Source organism: Rissa tridactyla, chromosome 4, assembly GCF_028500815.1.
Source record: "Rissa tridactyla isolate bRisTri1 chromosome 4, bRisTri1.patW.cur.20221130, whole genome shotgun sequence".
Lineage (NCBI taxonomy): Eukaryota > Metazoa > Chordata > Aves > Charadriiformes > Laridae > Rissa > Rissa tridactyla.
In genome coordinates this window covers 15736385-15760801 of record NC_071469.1, presented here as the reverse complement: position 1 = coordinate 15760801, position 24417 = coordinate 15736385, and the positions used below count along the sequence as shown (strand labels likewise).

At 36.1% G+C, this 24417-nt stretch overlaps 1 protein-coding gene across 10 annotated transcripts in view; it reads left to right on the top strand.

Moving 5' to 3' along the window:
- The window catches only part of PLEKHA7 (pleckstrin homology domain containing A7), a 167845-nt gene that overhangs the window by 70283 nt on the left and 73145 nt on the right, over nt 1-24417 (top strand). The gene's annotated exons all lie outside the window — the stretch shown is intronic.

Sequence of the window (24417 nt, the reverse complement as noted above, 5' to 3'; positions counted from 1 at the left end):
AGCAGATAGTACGTCTGAATACGCTTTTGAGGCAAATAATTTTGTGGTGTAAACATGTGAAGAACTTTTTCTCTAAATATTAGAAATACTAAGAATACAACACATCTTAAAATATCCCATTTTTCTATTTGCTACTTTAAAAGAGGTGGCTATAATTTTAACTTGGAACTTGCTTTCCCTAAAATTATGACATATACTGAAATTTTGCCCCCTTCAAAATCTAATATTTATATTTTGCTCCTAAAATGTTACTTGCCTTGTATAACATGTATCCTGATGTTTGTGAACTTGTAAGTTCTTTATGTTTAAGATTTTTCAGGAGAACGGGATAATGATTGAAATAATTTCAGTAGCCCTTGGGCTGGAAATAGATAGTCTGCTTAATATGATTAATATTACCGGTATCTGGAAGTTATTGTTTCTGAGCTACTGCTCCTTTCAACTAGTAAAACTAGTATTCTGATAGAAAATAAGTTAAAAGTTTCTGTGCATAGTACAAATTTGAGTATTTATAGGATTTGATGAATTGCCAAATGTGAGAACTTCAACAAATAAAATTGGAATGACTTACTGGCTCATTATTTATTTATTTGTTGTTTGATATTATGAGTGCATGTTGATAGTTGATACTGGCTTCCAGCACTTTATAATTTTATCAATAAACTTTAAAATGTAAAGAATACAACATAAAAGTGTTGTAGAGCACAAATGTAATTAGGTATTGCTAATAGATGAGGTCTATTACAGAGGACAGCCAAAGACGGCAGTAACAGAATCGTTCTTTTTATCCTTTTTATGTAGACAGTGTATGATTAAGGTGCAAGTACAAGTGCTAAAGATAGCCAGCAAAATGTTTAGAATGATTTAAGCTGCTAATTAGGTAGTTGGCAGCATGAAAGTTTATTGCTTTATTTTGGATGTGACTTTCAGGAATACTTTATTTGCAGTTAATTAAAGGTATAGTAAATCTCCGTGGAGCTAAGATTGCTTGTTTCTCACCTGACTTGTCATACTGGTTAAGCTTTAAATAACATAGTAACAAATTTTAGTACCAAAAGGAAAATACAGCTATGAGATATAAGTGTGTGTATAAATCTTGTTATTTTAATTACCGTTTAAATGGTTGTATCTAAAGATATAATTCTAAAACCACTATCACATTGTGCATTGTTCATCTTGAATTCTGACCTTTTTTATTTTGCCGCATTAGAAAGTCTTATCCGTTGTTGAAGTCCGCTGCGTTTTAGCAGATTAGTGTAGGAATGCATCTGAGAGAAAATGATCACGTGAGCCAGCCTCCCTACTATGAGAGATTAGATTAAGAGCAAAACAGGTGGTAGAAGATGGAATTAGTACATGGGAAAAACGGGAACTGAGAAGGTAGAAAACATGTTGTGCTAATGACTAAGCAATTTACTATGCAAATTCTTGTAACCAATCTGATGTGTGAATGAACTGCATGGACAGCGCGTGGACAGTGTAACTAGCTAATCAGAAATAAGCAAGTGGCATGTACGGCTACAACACAGGGTATAAAAGATGATGATCTGTGCTTAATAAAGGGCTTTAACCTGATCATATTGGTCGTTGTGTTATTGTCCGAAGCCTTCTGCGCCATCAGATTAGGTGTACCATAATATCAGTAATTTGCACATCTGTGTATTTTTTTACGAATAAGCACGGCTATGACTGACTACCGAAGACAAATAGGTAGTTACGACACTTCATAAAAAGGCTTGGATTTCTCAAGTGATGCTGGCAATTAATATCACTTGAGCTTTTGTGATAAGGATTGATTACATTTATATTTCATAAAAACCTCTATTCAGGCACTGTATCTTAGTGATTTACTGTCTTTACCAACCCGGTCCGGATTCAAGATACCGATGTAAATAATTCCATTAATCCCCATGAGTCCTTTGGTCCCTGTAGGATATTTGATTTAAACCAGTGTTGGTGATAAAGCCTCTTCAGGTTTTGATCATTAACTTCTATAGTGTGATGGTTTAAACAAAGTAAATACAGTTTATTAATGCTATAGATTTTTATTTAGTTGGTTTTTCTAATCAATATGCATGCGAGATTTTTTTGTGTGTGTGTGCTGATTTAGAACATTGCCTGTAGAACTTGCTAAGTTGTGTGAATAAGCTTGTAGTTGTTAAATGGTGCCCTTTAGAAAGTCAATCAGCACTTAACGTTGCTTGGTCATGATTTGGAATAATATGCAGAAATAAAGGGCTTTGACTCGCTACCGCTTCTTGCCCTTGCAGTAATAAGTAATTCAACACTAATTCTTCATAGAAGGACACTTTTATTTTTTTTGGTAGAAAAATATGTACATATTTTCTGAGAATAGTCAACTACTTTTTGTCCTTTGCTACCTGGTTGAGTGCCTTAATGAATTCTTCATGACAATAGAAATGCTGCCCTTGATTTAGAAATAATAACAAACCAATCCATTCAGCTGCATAGGAAATTAAATACCGAGCTGAGAAACATTTTTACGTACTCTATCTAACAGCAGGGAACTATTTAACATGTACTGTTCTTTTTTTCCATCTGTGTTCTTTTAATGACTTAGTGGTTTAGATCACTTCCTGCAAAAAAGTTCTTGCGATGTTATCTCAAGATAGATTTGAGGCTGCTGCAATAGTTGTGAAGTACCTTGCTTCAGTGGTGCGATTTCAATACTTTTGGTCAGGCTTGCTAAGTATTCGTGGTATGAGTGAAACTGTATGTTTGGTTCAGACTTTAATTCCTCAAAGGCTCAATTTCATGCTTCCTCCCAAAATTTTGAGTCTCCAGTCATCTCTTTTACTTCCAAGAGATCAGTAATTAATTCATGATTCTCCATGTAACACTGTCTTCTCATTGATGTGGAAGTCTTGCTGATCTGTAAGAACTTACTCTTTCTGACTGTATCGAAGAGGTGTTTTTGTTCTCCCCATTGAGCTTGAAACTTTCAGTGTTGGTGCTTTCCAAGTGTCTTTCTTGAATATTTGCTTTAGAACTCTTCCACCAGAAGTGCTTTTCTAGATTGAATACATATTTCCTATTTAGGACATAGTGTAATATCAGAATTAGTAACTTTTATTTGTTTCCTTTTTGCTTTTTTTCTGTTGCTTTGTTTTGGTCTTTGGATTGCAGTTCATCACATTGGCTGTAGCCTGTGCTTAAAACGTTCATCTGGGCTTCATGTTCCAGAGAATTTGAATTCATTCTCATTCCTTGTGCCTTACTCTTCATGTTTTTGTTGGTTTTTTTGTAAACAACTGTTGTTGTTTACTTGTTTCATTTGTTCAAGCAAGGGATTAAAAGTGTCACCTATTCACATATTCTGTGAAGATTACACACATTTCTGTCTCTATAAATGTACATATCGGTGTATAATAGAATGGCGTTTTGGCATCTGTGAATACTTAACAGTCTGTGTGAATGCAACTGTTACTTCAAATAGGTATGCAGGATAAAAAAAACCATGGGAGGCAGAATCCTAACACTTTACTGATTAGGATAGCATATATTCTGTATTAATTTATTTGAATAATCTAAATTTACATGCCTGGTGGTCTAGTTGTGTTTTTTGGGGGTTTTTTTGTTGTTTTTCTTGTGGTGTAAACAGATGCCCTTAATATCAGAAGAAAAAATAATTTTTTTTGCCTGAGTAATCGAACTACATTTCCAGTTGCTTCATATCCCTTATTTGTATGTTATAAAATTTCTAGGCAAAGTGATTTGTCTGAAACCTGTGTAAATGCTAGTTTTTCTGCCATTCTGCATTTTTATCTTCATTTATGCATTCTAGCATCATACGAGTTTCTTGGGGTTTTTTTATATTTCCTGATAGGACATGTCATGGTGGATTTAGGCCAAGAGTAAACTTTAAAATTTTTTTCCTTTGTTCTGTGATCTAGCATCATATTCCAAATGCACTTTGAATAATATTGTCTGACGATAGAGTATACCATATAAACAGGCAAATCATGATATTATCAAGGTGTATCCATTTGCCAGCTTGTTAGAGAAAAACATTGCTATGTGGTTATGTGAAATAATTCCTGCAGTTTGTGTTTTGTGGTAGCATGGGGAAAAATTACCACCAAGTGCTCCTCTTTTTAGCCCCTTGTGTATTTTTATCAGGGAACTGAAAATATTTTCTAATCTCTAGGATTGTTTATGCACGCTGTGACTAATGAATAGCTCTGTCAAGTCAGGGGTTTATGTTTAAGAATCTGCAGGATCCAAAACATGATGGTTTTCTTTTTCTTTTTTCTTTTTTTTTTTTTTTTTCAAAAGAGCACTTAGAAGAATTGTCTTAATTTTTCCCCAAGACTAAAATCTTGCATGCTGTTGGGAGCAATTGAAAAAGACATGAGATGCTTTGCCCACAGCTTTGCCTCCAGTCTTTTGCACTTAACTGATCTGTGATGATAAGCATTTGAGATTTCCTACTGAGGTGACTTACAAAACTCACTCTGCATTGACATGAAAAGAATTCTGTCAGACGTCCTAAAATTCATATTCACCAAAGTATTTGGTAAATAGCAAATGTGAAATCTATATGTGGGGAAAAACATTATAAAGAGCAAGATGTTCAAGGGGAAAAAAAACCAGTATTATTCTTGAAATCTCAAATTGGTATTTGTATTTTTTTAGAGAGTAGAATTTTGTTTCGCTCAAACTGTCAGCAGAATGAATGGCAGTAATTAAAATTCCTATTGTCTTCTCTAGGCGTGAAAAGGTTTTTGTTGTTGTCATGGTGACAGTTGAGTGACAGCTTCAAAGTGAGTAATTGCTACTGAGAGCTCCATTATGAACATTTACAATGTTTCAGAAAGGATTTCAGGATGAAATACTATTTCTTTACTGGGCTTTCAAAACATCTTTTTTTTTTTTTAGCCTGATGTTTTTGTACAAAGAAATACTGTCTAGGTGACTTCCTTTCAGAAGGCTCTTTTTAAGAGCCATGTGAAATATCACTGCTAATTGCTTTTTCTTGCCCTGCTCTGATGAGAAGGGCCAAATTGACAGGAGCTGTTAGCTGATGCAGTTGGTTAGAATGCGTAGTACCCTGCAAATCGTCTATATTGAATTGTTCCCTAACTCTCTTCCTTTTTACAGCAGCGGTGTGTATGTGTTTCATCCTGGAAGATGCGTCTTATGGGCATGCTTGTACAGTTTCTCTATATGATGTTGTATTTACTGTCTGGAAGACTGTCTTGGAAAAGTCAGCTTAGAGTTATACTTGCTTTTCAGACCCTGAAAAGTTGTTTTGAATCCCATTTCTCAACAGTGGAAGTTATACACTTATTAGGGGAAGTTCTGTATTCTTGATTTTACAGTCTCCACAGTGTTTTTACCCCTATCAGTTCCATGATTTTAAGAATGACAAGAGAATTGAGATTTACAAGGTATGAGGGTGTTTGTAAGTTGTGATTTGCATTAGATAGTAGTGTGTGACTAGTGTGCATAAGATAGAAAGTGTGTGACTGTTTCAAAACACTGTACACAACAGTACAATCCAGTTATATGTGTCCTTGTTACCACATACCTGTTTTTCTTCAAATCTAAGATACTTTCTTAAGTTTTGAGAGTTGTTTAGGAAAAATATTTTAAATTTAGCTTTGCTTTAAATGCGTATGATATATTGTCAGCGGTTTAGTTCAAGATCTCTTGAAATGCTCATGGAATAAGAATTCCTTAAGATCATTATGGTGTGTTAACCTGTCTGCCTGAGTTCATGTTCTTCTTACCACTGGTAAACAGAATTAACCTATGGTGGCTTACTGATATATCACCTTTCTGATAATAAGCTGAATTGAAGGTTTTTCTGGAATTTTGATGGCTTCATTTCATCCTTTATAGTGCTGCTTAGACTTGTGGGCTTTGATATCTTTATTCCGAAGGCATTATAATTAATTACATGAGCACATTATAATCAAAACCTACATGCTGTTCCTAAATATGCAAAAGATCAACTTTGTGAATTTTAAGAATTTTAATCTTTGTGAAATCTGCCTAACTTGTGATGTGTCTAGAGCCTCAAAATGAAAACCTCAAGTATGCACATGTGCGCACACACATACACACGTTTGTGTGTGTATGTACATGTATCAATAAATATATATATATTTGTTTTAATTTTGTTCTTAGTGAAAAGCAACAGCAAAAGAGAATAATTTTAATTTTTGGTTTTGGCCACGTTAGTAGTTCAGGAAACCTCATTTGCCGTACTTTCTGCAGACTCTGACTGGAACAATTGGAGAGCTGAAGGACTTCTGTGTTTGTGGAGGAAAACTCTGTTGAGACTATGCAAAGAAATTTTCTCCATAACTGTGAATTTGACCAAATTTGGTCAGATCTTTCTCAGAGGTGATGAAGTCTCTTGGATCCAAATTGTCATTCTGTCCCTGACAGGTTTCATTTTCATTTACCAAGGAATAAGTGAACTAAAGATGTTCAAAGTATTTTTCTGTTTGCTTCTGGCTCATAACTTTGTGATCACAATAGTTTAGAACATATTCTTACTTGAAAAACACCATTTAAAATTGAGGTTGAATACATTACGGTAAGAGCACTGAAGTATTTTTTCAGTACATTGTAAGCTTTAAATATCATTGTTTTCTATCTGTTTTATAAGTAAATTTAGACTTTCTAAGATTACCTCTCTATGTTTTAACTCATCCCACGAGTATTGATTCTTAAGGGGTCTTCTTACAAAAAGGCTCATAACAATCCTTTACATGCTGACAAAAGGAGACATACTGCTTGGTGGTCTTAATTCCGCAAACACTGAGAAATGTGAGTTGTCCCATTTGAAATGTTTGTAACTTAAGCATGCCTTTAATCAGTTTTTATGTTGTAGTAGGTAAATGACATCTCTGTTTTTCCAGGTTTCATTGTTACTGATCTGTTTGTCTATTAAGTAGTTTAAATAGTATCAGTGCTTTAGTTTGCACTTTCAGAGGGTACCATTGATAGGTCTCAGCTATGTAAAGGCTATTATTGCACTGTTGTAAAAGTCTTGCTGTTCCTTGGAACTCCCGGCTTCTGTCACTGCATAAATTCTGCATCACTTCTTGATGAAGGCAATACACTTTCTGGTTAATAATTTAAACATTATTTTGTTTGGTTGCTTGTTTGGGTTTTTTTGTTTGTTTTGGTTTTGGGTTTTCTTGTTTGGTTGGTTTTTTGGGGTTTGTTTTGTTTTGTTTTTAAACTGTGTTTTGTACACGTGTGTTTTATTTTCTTACTGCCTAAATTGCTTCTGCTACTATAGTAATAGTGCCTGTTATAATTAGTTTACATTAAGAGAGTTTTTAGTGTGATAAGTCATTTCCAGGCATTTTAATTCAAGTAATATACAGACTACTGGTCCAGAAATATAATGGATTATTCTAGTCTTGGATACAGAGAAGAGGAGAATGCACACAGAGGTTTGTCATTTAAAGAAAAATAAATGGAAGCATTTCAAAACAAAATGTCTTTTAATAAGCTGAATATATGCAATATGAAGCCAAATTGTTTTGTGATTTGGTCAGCAAATGATATGATCTTTGCTTTTTTTGGTAAAATAATCGTATTTCGCATTGGATAAGGCTGATAAGGGCCTGTAACCCTACTTCCTTTCTTAGTCCTCTGTAGGAAATCTGCTTCTTGGCAATTAAAATAATGTGATTAGACCTTTAACTATAGTAGATAGTAGATGGACAAATGCATACACAAGCCAAGAAAAATCGGCACCCTTCAAGTTCTACCTTAATCTGTATTTTGCTGCCCGCATTGTAGTAAATCTTAATTTATGATCAGGAAGTGTTACCTACTATAATTCAGGTTTTTGAGGATGATTTAGTAAATTATATGGGTTTAGTTGTAATAAATTTTATTCATTGTTAATTAGTGTTAGCTGTTCAAATTCATTCCTGGAAACTCCACAATGGAAATACTGAGATGTTGTAGTACAATTTTCCCTCTTTGGTCGTTCTGATTTTTCAGTAACAAGAAAATGTTTATGGATGAAAGCAGCTCGATATCTAAAATGGTACCCCAGGTAGAGATGAAGAAAACAGAGTAAGAAAGAGAAAGTGTGCCAGAGCAATGTTATTTTGTAACTCAAGGGCTTACCTTATGTTTCTCTCTGTACATTTTGGTGCCAGCTTGTTGCAGATGCCTGATAGTTTTCCATGAATAAAGAGTGTGGAAAGTTAGTGGAAAACATTCTTAAGAAAGATGGAGATGGATGTATCTTGAACTTCAGCTGTTTTTCAGAAGATAAGATATGTCTCTGCAGTCTGTCTGTCTGCTTCTAATTCAGGAATTCTATAGTGACCACAGTGGTACGGCAGGCTGGTTAGGCTGAAAGTAAAGTGAAAATCTTGCTTGGAGTTGAATAGTTTAGAGAGATTGGGGATGGGAGAGCCTGGAGCAATACGTGTGCATCATTGTTATAACATTTGGAGATAGGAGTGCCTGAAACTTCTAATTTACAAAATAATGCTGTAAATACAGGCTGTGAGAAAATGGAAAATTAAAAGCTTTCTAAGAATCTATTGTATTACGGAGGTTGCAGTAGAGGCGGTGTTGTGAAGACTGAATTGAGAATCTAATTTTAATTATTTCCTGAGAAATCTGCTAATTGATACCATTGAGATTTAATTTGTAGAAACAACTGCTGCTGCTGTGAATGCCCCACATTCAGCATTCTGAATATCTGCATTTTAAAAAGTCTGCTCTACTTGGAATCTCATAGGTCAGTTAATACTTTGGTTTTGATTAGTGAACTTATGAATATATAGTGATCTTGATTGTAAAAGTTGTATAATTATATATGAATATACCATAAATGGTTATAATATGGTTATACATTAGTTATTGTGTGAAGAACAGGACAGGATATTTCTTAGGAGAGCTGGAATTACCTGTACTTCCAGCCCCAGGGAACAGCTGGGAACTCAAGGAACAGAAGAGAACATCTCGGTTGTAGAGGATTAGGAAGCAAGGAAAATCCCTGTAGTGCTTATGTGACTTTCTTTAGTTGCTGGAATTTGGTATGCCTAAGGGGAAGACGTCCTGTGAAAAGCCAGTGACCTTGGCTGTGTGTATTACAACGCAGCTTGCCTGTTGAAGGACATGCAATTTCTTGCTAGTCCAGTCCCTCATATGGTGGTTTTAGTTGGTTTCTGAGCTCTAATGATAATTTTTCTGTAATAGAATCAGAACTCTTATGAACCCTTTTTTCTTCCTCAATGGCAACTGCATTGAATTCATTTTTAATGAATTAATAATTTAATGAAAGAAATCTTTAAGTTTTTTTCTCTTCTGTTGGCAAGCAGTTAGAAAAGTGGCACCTTGCACGTGTCCTTCATACACGCCACTTGGCATTAGATGAAGGTTCATTGCTTCCAAAAATAGTTGGTGTTACATGTCATGTATATGGATTATTTTTTTTCCCTCTCCTTTTAAGAATCTGCTGTTACCTGTAGCAGGAAATATCTTTAAAATGGGACCACGCTCCTTACATTTGCGATTTTGGGTTGGGTAAGACCACTTAGTAAAAATAGTACACCCGTCCTTTTTTATTCCCTCAGATAACTTTTTGGGGAAGGCTATTAAGAAACATAACATGATTCTTGATCCTGCTGTCAAGGTTGGTTTGTTTTGTTTTGTTTTCCTCCAATGACACTTCAATATAAAGTGCAGGGAGGTGGGCTCCCAACTCACAGCAGAGAACCTGACTGATCTCTGCTGTACCATGGCTCCGCTGTTGCGGCTGGATAGTTCGGGTGTCTTCTGCCGATGTGGATTTTGGGTTCCCTCAGTTAAAGGGAAATACACTTAACACCATTACTGATAACAACTAATAGTGAAATAGTTTGATTTAAGTTATGGACAGTAAAATATCTGTTAAGGAGTAAGTTCTGTTCAGTTTCTTTGTGGAAATAGGAATGTGTGGTAGTGTTTTAGATTTTTTTGTTTGTTTTTATGTTTGTTTTTTTTCCCCTTTCTTATTTTTGTTGCCCTTCCCTGTAGGGCATGGTGACTAATCAGAAACATTAGTGTTGGAACTTCAATCAATTACATTATTTATTAAATCAATTACATTATTAAATAACAGTTACATGTTATTTAAAAGAAAAATATTTAGACCTTCTGCTTTTTGTCCCTAAAACATAGTAACTATTTCCAAGTAGAACTCTAGTGGATTTTTTTTTTTCCTTACCACAATAATTCTCAATTGTCATTTTCTTATGTATCAACGAAATAGCTTTCGACTCTATTTTCTAGTTCTCATGCGGGTAAAATTTACATTCATGTCCTCAGAAATATTTGAGAATGAAAACAGGCAGGTAGGTATGTAAGGTATGTAAGACCAGACATTTCAAGGTGCCGAAAAGTTTGAGCTGCCTTTTCTTAATGTCTTAAGAATACAGTGTCTTACTCTGCAACCTGTTCACATCAGAAGAATGTAGAATATGCACATGGTATTTGCAGAATTTGTGAGCTGTCTGAGAATAGTTAAACTCCAGGGTATTAACGCTTAAGGTCATGGCATATAACACAAAAGTCCCAGAATACTGTGTATATAAAACAAAGTCTGTGTCATACAAGGTAAAAAGAATTAATTTATTTTATTTTTCCTAGAGAGCATCTTCTCATTCAGAAACAGGGCGTTTCCCCGCCTTTTATTCTGATTTGACAGTAGTTTGCATTACAATGTAGTTATGTACTTGGAAATGAATGAATATTGCCACTCATCACTTTTGGAATTTAATCTATTGTATTAGCATCAATACCTTAGATTTAGATTCTTAGATTGTTTTCAAGGAACAGTGATAAGATGACAGTATGTGATACCACAAGAGCAAACGTATTGTAGGGCATGTTAGGCTGAACTTGACGTTGCAGTGCAGTTATTTATAAGTCATACATTTGGAGATGCAAGTTTTCAGATGGTGCTGATTGGTTCAGTTTTGAAGAATTGCATTGGCAATTTAATCTTATCGAATAATTTTGCTAAACTTGCTTTCTGGGTATCGTAATGGATTAGGTTTTATTATCTTTGTATGGAATTGTATGCTGTTTTACAGTGTGTTACCTCACAGCTGTGAAAAAGTACGCTAGTAAAAAAGGCAACTTTCTTCTTCCCACATCCCTACACTTAGTACTCTAAGCGAAAAGAATAATCGATGTAGCCAAAGTGTTGTCTTCAGAATAAAGATTATTTTATGGTGGATATAAATATTTTAAAGAACAAACTTCTGTGCATTGGAAGAGATTTTCCGTAAATCTGCCAACAATTAAACTTGGAAGACAGCAATGTATCTTGTTTAGCTAGATCCAGAAATTCTCAGCCTGTTCTTGCTTCCCAGGTTTGCTGGAATTCTTTGGGAAGGTTGAGGTAGTCCTTTCTACTGTGAAAAACATTGGAAGTTTTTGCTTTTGTGTACTGCAGTAGCACTCCAAAAGCTGCAAATGAGGTTTAGGCTCTAAATTGGAAGGCACCTTTGCTCTCTTTTGAAAGTCTTAAATGTTAATGAAATGATGATTTTACAAAAATAGGATTACTCGACAAGGTCATATGAGAAATCTGCTTCAGAGCTAAGATCTAAATCCTGATCTCCCAAATCCCAATGTAGTAGAGCCAAAACCATTAACTTCTTTTATCTATTAACGATGCAGAAAAAACTTACTGCACTTCAAGTTTTACAAATTTAGACACTTCTTTCTTTTTTCTTGTGGGAGAACCTCATCTCTCTGTAACGACACACTTCCAAGTATGCAAAATAACTGAAATGTCCTCACTCAATGAATTCAAATTGTTTCAACTTTATAATGCAAACCTGATGAATTTAACCTTGAAGCAGCATCACTCTGTGAGTCAGTGATGACTTATTCAGCAAAAATCAGTCATTCTGAAGTCTTACTCTTTTCTGTGCTACTTACAGATTTATTATTTTTTGAAGATACTGTAATTGCAGTGTCTATTAAGTTACATTTTAGGAATAAGTGTCACTTGCTGGTCACTTTATTAGAATTAAATAAGTATGGGCAGCAAATGTTCAGAGTAATGATTCATGACCTTGATTAATTTCAGTAGCTGATTATGAGAAGTTAAAATAGAAATTAATCTGAAATGAAGGATCTACATGCAGAACTGAAGTCATCAGGTGGAAATATTATAGGGTTTATCCAGTTACTTGCTATTCTCTTAGAGGAGCTGTTTCCTAGTTGGAAGTTTTGACTTTCTGTAATCAGTTAAAGTCCCAGAGAAGGTGAATGTAGCAGTCACAGCTAACCAGCTTCCAAACAATATCTCTGGTGGAGCTTTTTGCCCTTTTGTGGAGGTTATTGCTGTAAGCTGCAGCTTTTTCAGGAGCGAATTCATGTGGAGGAATGGAGACCAAGTGAGCAGCTGTGTAGACAAATTATTCTACTCTTTGTAACTACTTTGGAAAGCAGGATAGGATGCTTGGAAAAGAGGAGTTTACGTATTTTACAGTGTACAAAATGAAAAGCAAATAAACTTAAGTACATTTTATGAAATTAAAGCTAAACATTTCTAATGTAGTGTGGCACACTGTTCAAGAAGGTAGGAAAAATCGTAGCTTTGGTTTCGGTTGCTGTAATGTCAAATGTAGTTTTGGAGAGGAGAGGAAGATCCCCAGAGTTCTTCAGAAAATCCTTGCAATGTTGATGTCTGGTGGTGGTTTACTTGTACAGAATAGTCAATATGTAAACCACAACCAAAACAAACACACCAAAAAAACCCCCAAAACAACTGAATCTTCTTTTGCAAATAATTAAATTGCTAGATTATACATTCGTTTAAGCATTTTTTAAAACGTTGTGCATTTTCTATAATTAGTAAATTTAAATGCAACTGAGGCACTAAAAGCACGAAAAGGTACTGTGCTGCTGTATTCCTCTTGATCAAATGTACAATATTCAACACGTTGCATTTGGGGTTTTTTGCATTTTAAAAGTTAGCATTGAATAAAACCATCTTTACTGTAATGCTGTTCTGAATTTATCTGAAGTGTCCAGCTCGTGATCTGTCTCTGCTCACTCCTGTGCTTTGGAGCACTTTATTTTTGATCTTGCTGCATCTGAAGGGGAAAAAACTTTTAATTCTCTGAATAGTGAAGGACTATTTAACACCTGTATTTTCAAGAGATTACAAAGTTTTCTGTAAGTGGAAGATGAACATTTTTTGAAGGCATTTTGTCATTTTATGTATTGTTAAATAATTACCAAAAGAACAAATATTATTTCATGTGAAGTTACTTCACCTTCATAGCTGCCAAGTTTCAGTCACATGCTTGGTAGAGACTTGCTCAGCATGGAAAGGAGTTAATGCAGGATCTGACAAAGTTTTTGGAATTTCTTTCAATCTCTAATCCTGCCAGTGCTCCCTGTCCTCACCCCAGGCCTCGTCAGCAACGTGAGAGCTTGCCTGCTGCCAGATTCTCTCGCTTCAGTGTTGCCCTTCCCTGTGCCTCGGCTGACTGAAGAAAGCCAGCCGAGCGGTGAGACATGCAAACTGGAACGCTCCCCGAGTGGTGCTTGTGTTCCGCTCTGGTGGCGAACAGCGGTGGTGGTTTGAGGTCAGAAAGGACCAGCACAGGAATGTCCTCACAGCTCCCTGGCCAGTTCAGGGAGATGGTGGAGAACTAGACTTTGCATTACAAAGGTGAGAGGCGGGTAATACTGTAGATCCTCTGGCTGAGGTTTTATTTAAGGGCTTATTTCTCTGATATTCAGCTATGTGAGCTCTTTGATGGAGCCACATGGGCTGTGAAAGGCCTGGCGATAAAGCAGCAGCAGAGCAGTGCTGTTGTGCTCTTGGAGGCGTTATCTGCACTGGCTTCACGTTGGTGAGAACGGAGTGCTCTGGTGGGGGCTTCAGTACGGTGGAGCTACAGGACGAGAACCAGAGAAAGCAGCTGTAACATGCTGCTCAAGTGGTACAGGAGGAATGTAGCTGATAGCTCCACTATATATAGTGATGTACTAAGAGCTGTCCTTGGCTGAGTTTTGCTGCAGCCTTGCTCCCTGAACCAAAGTTAAGGAGCTTGATTTAATCTGTTTTGACTGTTGATATTTTGGCTGTTGACTTCCAGGCTCATTGTGAAAGGTAGTAGTTGCTTCCTTCCAGTTACATTGAAAAATAATAGCACTCTTCATGTGTTTAAGGAAAAAGTTTTCATCTTTTCCAATGGGATAATGTGGTTTCGCACAGTCTAATTCAGAGCTGAAGATGCGTGCTATCCCCAAATGACTGCATGCTATCCAATAATGGATATTGATGTTTGCCGATATAAACGAAAGCTCTGAACCACTTCACAGAAAACCAACAAAGTAGTTTTAAAAATGTGTTTGCTAGCTAAAGCTATTTTTGAGACTGAAAGAGTGAAAATGTCTGTCTTTCTACATTCCTTGTGCTATTTTCCTTACTGACTATATCTTCATATTATCATCACCTGTGTCTACTGTGGGCTTTTTCTGAGCTGGCTGTTTGGGCACTGTTAATGTGTCTACTTAGTGACACTAAGAAAATGCAAATTTTTCTTCTGTGGCTGGGTTGTTTTCAGTGCCACTCTTCTCACTATTTTATTTTAATATTTTATTTTCTAATTTTTACCTTCTGATAGTGTGGTGTGTTGGTTCAAGAAATTAAATGCAGAATGTGATTATGTGAGAGTTTCCTTAAATTTGATTTATGTTTGGTTCACGTACTTAGACATTCAATAGACTAAACTCAGCATAATTTATGCCAATAATGTAAATTGCTATTAACCCATTGCTGTAGGTTATATCGTGACTTGACATGCTTTGATTACTTGGTGGTGATTTTCAAGATTGGAGAGGATATAGTAGATGACTGAAAAAAATTACCTTCTTTCTGCAGAATTAGTTCATTGGTTTATGTTTTGTAAAGGAAATTCTGGCATTACACATACCAAAATAGTTCACTTTCAAAACAATTTTCTTGGGTATCTGCATTGAGTAAAATAATGAGTTTTAAAAGCAGAAAAGTTTAGAGATCGTAACTGTTTAATACAATGTTGACATTCTTAAAATCTTAATGTTGTTTTCTTTTGTTTGGTTGTATAAAACTTATCTAGTAGTGTTATGTATATTTTAGCATTTTGCATTCTATAGATGCCGAAGAGCAATTCTAAAATTCAATTCTACAGCAAATTTCTTTGATTGTTTGGAAATGTCATGAGAGTTTCTCTGCTTGTCTGACTTGGGGCCACTGAGTATTTCTACATCTCCGTAAGGATGAGTTGGCTCTAAGTTACATTTCTTTGAGCGCAACTGACACAACTATAAAATAGGTATAATTTTATTATTTTTTTTTTTTAATGCTGAAGAGCTTTTTGATGAATTAAAAAAGGCATCTCTGGATAATTTATAAATTCTGTGCATGATCTAAAAAGAGACTCTCAGATGTCTGTTTTACAGTTAAAATCCCAAAATTTTAATCTGGAACTAGTTTTAGGTTATGAATCATAGTGAGTCACTCACTACACAGTGGGTAATTTGTATGATGGAAACATTTGGGTAAATAACTTTTCTGTAAAGTTTTATTGCCTTTGGCCTCAGAACCATTTTATATGAGGTACGAAAGAGTATGATTAATACATGGTAACTCCCAATAATGTATTGATGACTATGATTTAATTTTTATTTTTTTTAAGAGAAACTAGTCTTTGACAGTGCAAATAACCTCTTTCTGTACTCTTTGAAGTTTTGTTTAATGGCAGTGCCAGCTATAATGTGTTGGGTTTTTTTCTCTAACTGGTAGGAATCGGTCCTGTGCATGTGCGGTACGTGCAGGTATGGCGCGCTTCCTGCACGCTTCCTGCGCAGGTGTGCTGCAGGGCCAGGCTTTGTGCCCGCGGCTCTGAGGTCTGCACTGCGGGCAGGAGGGAAGAAAGGCTCAGGAAGAGGGAGGATGAAGTTCTGTTAGGAATGGCTCCTGCTGTCCCCTGTTAATGGGCCTTCTGTCGGTTTTAGTTGCGGAGTGTAAATTTGGCTCTGGGTTTGTAGGGATTTGTGTGTGACTTATGGTAACGTTCTATGAACTGATGCTAACGTCGTGGCTTTCGTATGTGTCAGTAAATCAGTAGTGTAGGTGCTGGGCCTCTTTGGAAAGGAAAGTAACCAGTAGCTGTAGAACTCAAAGCTCTGAAAAATTGGTCTGATAGACTCCATTAATTTACACTTGTTGCTCTAGGCAAGATGGTCTTGTATTACTGGTCTTCTCTCAAGCAAAAGCTTGATGTTATGTGCCTTTCAGGTGTACTGTAGTCCACTTCATACTTCAGATTTGATAGGGAAAAATATTTTACAAGTGCATTTAAATTTGGAGGAGATGCATCATATTTTTTTCAACACAGTGAGATGGGTGAGACTGGGGAAGGAGGAACTCCTTTAGAACAGCAAGAATTACCCAGACCAAAGGAAGTAACTTTGTTGCTGTAATTTTTTATTTTTGGCTTAATCTGTATATGAGTAGAGTTTGAAGCATTTCAGAATTAACCGCAATATAGGCTGGAGCAGTTTGTTACTAATTAAGGAACTTTTATTAATATATATGCCAGCAAACACAAACAGCCAACCCACAAGAATAGGTGTGAGCTGTGGGAATTGTGGCTTCTTTATATTAAACGGTACTTCAGCAAATGTGATGCTGACATCCTTGTTTATTATTTAGCCTGGTGTCTGAAGGGGATGAGGTTTGTAGGATTACAGTCAATATCTCAACAGTGTTGTGAAGCAGTGGAGGACATGGGTACGGCTAGAGGGGGACTGAAACAGACCCATGCGTGTTTTGAATGTCCTTAACTACAGGAAAGGCTTTGGTTTGAACATGTATCCTTTTAGATAAAAAGCACATAATGACAGGAGCCCAGGTTCATGAATTCTCTTCTTTCATGGAATATTTATTAGTAGAATGTAAGTGAACTTTGAATTTAACTATTTGGTGAAGAAGTTAATGAATGGTGTTACTAAAGGTTGAAGGAAGAAACCAGGGTTTAATGCCAATTTGAGTTTTTATTTCATAAATGATGTGGAGTTTTTACATTATTCTATTAGCAAGATCTGTTCTGCGAAACTATTTTGGGTTTTGGTTGTTTTGGGTTTTGGTTGAGTTTTTTTGGCTTTTTGGTAGAAACAGGAACTATACCCAGCCTTATGACTGTAGGACAATTTGGTTTGGGTGAGACCTCAGGAGGTCTCTAATGCAACCTCCTGCTCAAAGCAGGGTCGGTGATGAGGTCAGACCAGGTTGCTCAGGTCTTTCCCCACTCTGGTGTTGAAAACCTCCAAGGATGGAGACTGCACAACCTCTCTGAGCAGCCTGTTCCAGTGCTTTACCATCCTTGTGATATAACTTCGTATCTTCAAGGTGAAAGATCTTCTTCTACAGGCAGTCTGAAGCTTTTGTGTTTCAATTTATGCCTGCTGTCTCTTGTCCTTCTGTCATGCACCACTGTGAAGAGCCTTCTTGATTACCTTCTTGCAGCAGGAGGCTGCTGGTAGGTCACCCTGAAGCTGTTGTTTCTCCAGGCTGAAGAAGGCCAACTCTCCCAGCCTTTCCTCCCAGAGCAGGAGCTTCTGACCATCTTGATGCCCCTCCACTGAACTCACTGCACTTTGTTGATGCCTTTCCTGCATGAGATATCCAAAATTGGGTACAGTATTCTAGACTGTAGCCCTGAGAGAACTTGATGGATACTAGTTATAATTCTTTAATTCTGTTCTGGACACTTGTGATTTTGTAAGAAAACAGCATTTGATTAAAACTTGACTCCCATGGTATAAGTGTAGATAAAGCATTTCCATTTTATGGAAAGGGGAAAAGGGCAATGTGTTTCCACACTGTTGAAGGGCACACACAGCAGGCCAGCAAGCTCTCAGTCTGCAGTATTGTCCTCTGATAATCACTTTTTTTCTATTATGCATTAAATTAAATTCAATGAATAATAAATCAGAAGTGCATTTGCCTTAAGAAGCTGAAATCTGTCTTCAGCATAAAAAAAAGCCAATGAAGAGAAAATGTTTTGAGGTTGTGTGTCTTACATGGCAGAGAAACAAAATTTTTGAAAGCTGTTTTATTCAATTTTTGTAGCTGTTGTATTAAATTGTTTCAGCTTTCTACAGTTTATGTCTTGCTACTTAGATGAAAGCTGGATGCCGGAAAACTTGTATTTACTTTCATATTTAGAACAACGTGGATCATCATGTCTGTTATTGTGTAAGTCTTTGCATCAAAGTAAAATATGTTCAAATAGAACTGGTGGGGGTTGTCAGCCTCCATGTGTAAAATTAGATGTGATGCATGTGAACTTCTCTTCTATTTTAACCAGTTTTGTTATGGCTTAAAAATTGAGATATATAATATTTTTATGTAAAGCAGGGGTGTGTTTATGTATATCCCAGATATACATAGATACGTATATATACATATATATGTATGCATACAAATATATGCGTGTATATATCATCAATGCGTGTATTTAACTATTGGATCTACTCCTACTTCCATTTCAAACTTCCAAGATTTGGCTTAGATGTTCACATGGTATCTGTAAGAAATGTAGAATTGATTGAGTCTGCTGTTCACATTGGGACATTAGTGATGTTTCATTGTCACTAAAAGTCAAGATTATTTTTATTAGGAAGCAAAGTTCCAAATTAATTTAGATCGTTTTGAAGGCACTACATTTTATTTTTGAGGTTTATGGAGAATCATCTATCTTCAGATACATTAGTGGGAAAGAAAGGAACAGTCTTAAGTGAGTTCCAAGCCAGAACTAAGATAATGTGATCTTTTACCTTTCTAATTTTATTTTTCTGTGCCCAGAGAATTTTTTAAATTTAATTTTCAGTCTTGAAGACAAGGACTGTAGTTTTTCTACAGTTGCAAAAGTAAGGAAGTAGAATCAAATTTCACTTGCCAGGAATGTCTTCTTTTCTAAGGATTTCCTTGTCTTCAAAACTTTTATCATGCTTCTTTTTCCTTAATTTCAACTTACTTGAATGTGTTTTTGTGAGTTAATAAAATCCTGATGGTGTCTCATGATATGCATCAAAAGGATTTGTGAATCAGCAGATGACTTTAACCTGTATTACTCATGGAAATCTGTGATGATCCTGTGATGTAATAGTATACTCATCCTTTTATCTTTTCTTTTAATGACTAAAAATATTTGTAGTGATTCTGTGGCATTTTCCATATTAGCTTACCATTGATTTATTAGATCTGTTCTTAAAAGGATGTTCATTAGCAACAAAATCTTTCCTGCCAATACTACTATTGAATAGTATAAATTATCTTTGGTAGTTCATTAAGAGAGAAAAAAATATTGACTCAGTTCCAAAGAAATTTGCATTTCCCTTTTAACCTCATCTTTAGTGAGCTAGGTAGAAGGGAGGACACTGCATGAGAGCATGTCTGTTGGTTTACTGACCATTTAACTGTTAGTTTCAAACTTCTCTTGCCTGCAAGCTTTTACAAGGAAAAGTGAAAATAGGATATAATCTGATGTCACGCCAGCTGTCCCTTCAACTGTTTCTATAAGCACAGGTTCTTCTGTTGACTGAATGCAGTCACAGACGTAGCTGCTCAAGACAGTTACTGAACTGTATTCTGACTAAATAACCAAACACTTGTGAATTCTCAAGGCAATAGTCTAAGGAGGATATGAGATTTGAGAGAATCACTTTCACTTTGTGATTCCTATGTAATAGTTCATACGTTAAGATGCAAATTAAACTGTATGAGGGGGTGAAATTTTGACCTTATGAAAGCCTCCCAGACAGTGATTACAGCAGAGCAAGGACTTTACCACTACTCTGAGGAGGTACCCAACTATTTGAAACTGTGGATAATGTTCAGTAATGTTCACACCAGTAACTGCCACAGAAGTGTGGGTACTCACCCACACCTATCACCACCATTTGGGGGGTTCAACATAAAGACGTTCATGCTTTTTTGGTCTTGCAGGTAAGCATAAAGGAGTAAGCCTACATGGAAAATAAATACTGTAGAAATGGCTCCTAATAATTTATAGGACAGTCTCTCCAATGACAACTTGAATTTTTCTTGCAACTTAGAAATTTGTTGTTAATGTGATGTAGACTCAATCAGTAGTTGATACATACATTTCAAGATTCATCTGGCTCGGCATTTAAATTACTCTAGAGGCAATCTATAAATTTACTTGACTTCAAATGAAAGGTCATCAGCATCAGTCATGTCCAAAAGTTACTTATTAAAACTTGAGTTTGACTCAAATACAAAATGAACTGAAAAGAAAAAAAAATAAAAATAGGTGAAGCCATGTTAATTATGAGTTCTGCAAAAGGATCCATGCAGGCAAAAGTGTCTGCCTGTGTCAATTATACTGTAGGATTGGAAACTGGATTGTAATTGTGTGGTTTTCCTGTATTTGAATCTGTTAAATTTCATCATACTATGGGTTAGGTTAGTGCAAATGAATGATAGGCAGTGTTAAATTTGCAGACTTGCTTTATCAATACCTGAGAAATGTTTTAGGTCTGCATTCTGATGGCAAGCAGTAAGGTGTTATCAAAGGACATATGTGTCTGTCTGTCTGCACTCCCACCCACCCAAGTAGGACCATAATCAACACCCAGTTTGTAAGGTTATCTGGTCTCCCACCACCACCCCTGAACCCAGGGCCAGCTTAGAAGTTACATTAGATGCTCCAACAGCATGCTTTCACATATGGCTAATATTAGCCAGCTATATTAACATCGTTTACAACTTGAAGGTCTTAGTCTTTCTAAGCTGCTGTATTACATCAACCTTAAGACAGTGGGGGAGTATCAATCCTTAGGTTTGTAAATGTTGTGTATGCATGCTGTGAAATGGTAGAATTTGTGTTGCGGCATCTAATTTCAAAGAACTGGTTGGTGTTTGAACTGTGATTCTGTTATGAAAAGTCTGAGTCTTAACTATTACAAACCAACAGGAACCCTTGGAAAATGGTGGTCTGGAACTTTGAAATTCAGAATTGCTTTTAGCGGTCTATAGTGTAATGTAATAACGATGGTAGCGGTAGATGCTAATTTTTATGTGGATTTTTCATGTTTTCATACATGCTTTGTTTAACAAAACTGTTAAAATTAAATTATGATTGCTAGGAAAAATGCCATAATTTATCACACAGAAAATTTGTGATGTTACTAGAAAAGTTAGCTTGGCATTTCCAGTGTGTGGTGGTGTACTAATACAAGTTAATGGCATTCAGAATTCATGTGGGGAAGCATCAGTTTTGTTGGGGGTATTAAGTCTTTCTCTAATAAAAAAAGAATAAGAGAGGCATGGAGAGTGGAGCAGCATATCGTGTCCTTTTATTAAGGTTCATTTATTGTTCCTGTTTTACATGGTAGATTCCTGGACAATAGAAATGCCTTCAGCAGTTGCCATTTGGAGGAAACAGGTGATTAACTACTGGGAGGCTTGGTTAGCTGATGTGTCTGGAGAACAACTGTGCCAGGTCTTCTCTTAGTCAGTGCATAGAAAAGAAGGAGAACTTTCACTGCAACTAGTTTACTACATTACTCTCACTGGAGACATTATTGTTGTTATTGTTGTGTAAACAGATATTACTGTTAAGCAAATGTTTAAAGGACATGAAAACAAAACAAAAAAAAGTCATGATCTAAATCTGAAAATCTAATGTTACAATTTCTCTCATTCTAATCAAAACAAGGTACTGCTAATTTTCTTAGAATACATCTATTTAAATACAGGGAAAGCTTTGAAGGGAAGTGAGAATTAAATTGCAGAGAAAAGTGGAGGGAGCAGCAGAGAATGACAGAACAGTTTAGGTTGAAAGGAACCTCTGGGACCCCATCAGATCCAGCCTCCCCTGTTCAGAGCCAGGCCAGCTTCAAAGTTGGAACCAACATAAAAAGTTCGGTTCGGTTACTAAAGGCCTTATCTGGCCACGTTTTGGATGTTTCCAAGGATGAAGATTCCACAGCCTTGCTAGGCAACCTTTCCAATGTATGACTGCTCTCATTGTGGACGAAAATCTCCCTGCTATCTAATTCCTTGTTGCAAGGCATTAGCCATCTGTTGTATAGGTTGTTTTGAATAGTACTGCTTATTCTTAATGAGTCCTATGAGGCAAAACACTTAAACTCTCACTTTTCAAATTCAAATAAACCACTGTGTTCTGCAAAACTAATTGGAGGTGGTGGTGGTTTCATTTCTCCCTTCCCAGTGAAGTCTTAAGGATTGAAGCTGCAGATTTGCAGGAAGTTTTGGTTTTGTATGTCCTCTCCTTGTCGATAAAATTACCATCTGCATTTTGTGTAGTAACGGAACTATCCTTCGGTTTCTCTGCTCTTACTATACAAAGTGCAAATCTTGTCCCAAAATGGAAATGCTCAGATATTTAAGTGTTTACTTTCCCGCTGAAACTTTATTATTAGCGAGTGATGATTAGTCTGTTACTCATAGACTTGCTCTTTAATTACAAGCAAAAGGATTAATTCATCTTCTGAAGGCCTGGTGAATTTATTTCATGGGAAATAATAAAACATTTGTAGAAGTGCTAGTATGGTATAATGGGTAACTTCATTTCCTGACTAACCCTAGAGCACTTCTGGAATATAGTCTTTTTTCTTAGTCTTAATTGTAGAGCGAGTTATTAATGACTAAAAGCCTGCAGATGAGAGCTTGCTGACAGTTTGTCTGCCTCTGGAGAATAAGGCTGACAATGTACTTTCCTTTTTAAAGCTAACTGTGTATTTGCATTTTTTGCTAGTAGTCCTAGGCTAAGTATCAAAGGTTAAACAGACTGCCTTCTGTCCTGATTTAAAAAGAAAAGACTTATAGCTTAAAAATGTTTGAACTGTGTGGCAAAACGGAGCTTAATTGTTACTGTTATAATTATTTATTATTTTCTTTGACATCTGCGAGTTCCTTTTCCTTTCTTTGGATGTATACTCAAAATTAGACTATAAACTCGTGTAAAAGTGCTTCTTCAGAAAACAATACTCCTCAGTCCTTTTGTAAGAAAAAGATCATGGCTGCTTTGTAGATATTAGCACCGCAGGCTTACTGGAAATACTTCCCCCTGTTCTCTGATTTCATGGAAAACTGAAGAGTTAGAAACTACAAAGGTACTTCATTAACCCACCTCTGTAGCAGAGGTCAGTTCTGACCACTGTATGAAATGACTGCTGGTGCTGGTGCTGTGGGATAGTTGATGTCCTAATATGTTGTTCACGGTTTTTAGTGGCTGTAGGGCTATATTTTTTGCAGTAAGCAAGGCTGGAAATAGTCCTTTTGGTGTAGCATAAGTTGCCACAGCTTTCGGCTTTTCATTGAAAATGTTCATTATATTGGTCCCTTATATATGGCTTCTTGTAGCAAGGCATATTGGAAAAGGGTGAAAAGTTTATAACACAGAAAACATCCTCTGCTGTTCATGGTCCAAGCGGGACTTAGTGTGAGCGAGCAGTTTGTGATTTTAGTTGTGGGTTTTTTTTGTGGTTGTTAGAGGGGTTTGCAGGGTTGTGAGTTTTTTTTATTTTGTTTTGGGGTTTTTTGTTTGGTTTTTTTTTTTAAATCAAAGCATGTCCTGAGCTATTTACATTTGAATGTTATGGGTGCACTGTTTGATTTTTAGCTGCCCTTTACTCTACAGAAAGGCTGTTACCTCTTTGGAATTTCATTGTTTTGAAACCCCATGTTTCTTTATGCCTTATTCTTTTTCTGGGGGGGCATTTTGCTATGCTAGATAATTGAGTCAAACCTGTAAGACCTGAAATCGCTGGGCATTATGGAAGGAAAAAACCCAGATCCTCTCTGAAACAAAAAGTGGATGAAGCGTTAATTTTGGATTCTTTGAGGTGCAATTCATTTAAAAGGCTTAGTATTTTTGTTTTCTGAATATACTTGCAATGTGTTAAGATTTTGCTGCATTAGATCAGAATTCTAGTTTTGGATGTCGTTTACCTAAAAATTGTTAACTAAACCCATAAAAGTTCAGAATCTTAAGTAAGTAAGCTCTCGCTTCATTACTCTCCCTAATTCTAAGCCTCCCTAACAGCATGTCAGACCCAGCCTTTCTAATTCTGAAATAAGATCATCAATTTTTTATTTCTTTAAGATTTGTGATTTTTATAGATTGCCACTTTGGACGGGGCTGTGGAATAAGGGGCTTAGTAGATATGAGACTATAGAAATTGTCTTGTATTTTCTATACAACTAATTCAAATTATCTACTTTGGAGAGGAGGGAAGGCTACCAGTTTATCTTGAAATAAGCTTTCTTCACTCCGTATTTTTGCGTTATATGAGTACAGTTACACAGACAAATAAAATAATTGTCTTTAATGGATAGCAATATTTCACAGGGGC